Below are 1,061 nucleotides of genomic sequence, written 5' to 3'. Positions count from 1 at the left end.
AATGATGGGTACCATATGACGTAGCTGGCTGACTGAATTAAGAAACAAATCGATCCATTCCTTTTACATTACACTTTTTTATTGTTTGTTTTTTTTTTTACATTCTTTTGTGTATTTACAGCCAGGTATAGAAGTCCTGTGTCACACAGGTCGTAAGGCTGTATGCGTAACCTATTTTTCGAGTGTTCTGTCCTCTATAAATCTGAAAATCTCGCTTACAAAAGACTAAAGATCGCCTTAAGGGTGAGGCGAAGGGCAAAAGGACAACTTAAAAATAAAAGTCCAAACCAGCATATGAACCAACGATCTCTGTAACACCGGTGGGATGCTCTACCCAATGAGCTACTAGAACCCCTATGGCTCAAAAATTGTAGGTCGTTTATCAAGGTCCTAGCTATAGATGGACATTGTGTCCCGCTGGTCTGTATGCCCACAACTGATCTTTATGTCCTAATATTGATGTCTAAGGTGTAATGGTCAGTTCAAGCCATTTTACAGGTAATGACTCAAATGTCTTTGCGTTAGTACTTACATAACAGGTGTGGTATTGCTGCTAATATCAAACGATTCAAAGTTGATTGTTCTTAGCTTCGTCCGTATCATGAAGCTGTAGAAGATACAACAAGTTTGAAGGTGAAATTTTCAACTGAAAATCAAACCTTCCACAACCGAGCTTCTTTTATATTCTATTTAAGAATGAGTGCCGTACAGCCTGAGTAACTTCAGGTGCACTGACATTTGAAACAGTATGAAATCCTCTGACTTACACTGTTAGATGTCGGTTTTGGATGGTGAACACCCGCTCTCCAATTGTGTTGATGGGGTTATCAGAAAGCATCCTGTTCGGAATAAAGATATAATCAAGTAAGTCGCAGTAATTTTCTTTACAGATTTAAAGTGAGATGAGAGACAAGATTCTCAAAATAAAGCAAAAGTAACAAACAATTTAACGTTTCGTTATTTGACGCACGAGAAGCCGCGTACAGTCGCTTCTAGCTTGCTTGAACTGAATGACGTACACAAGTCGAAGATGCTTTAAATTCCTGAAGGTCCCGTTAGGG

This window comes from Montipora capricornis, chromosome 10, assembly GCF_036669925.1.
Source record: "Montipora capricornis isolate CH-2021 chromosome 10, ASM3666992v2, whole genome shotgun sequence".
NCBI classification, from domain to species: domain Eukaryota; kingdom Metazoa; phylum Cnidaria; class Anthozoa; order Scleractinia; family Acroporidae; genus Montipora; species Montipora capricornis.
The sequence above is the reverse complement of the archived record's forward strand: the minus strand, read 5'-3'. Positions refer to the sequence as shown.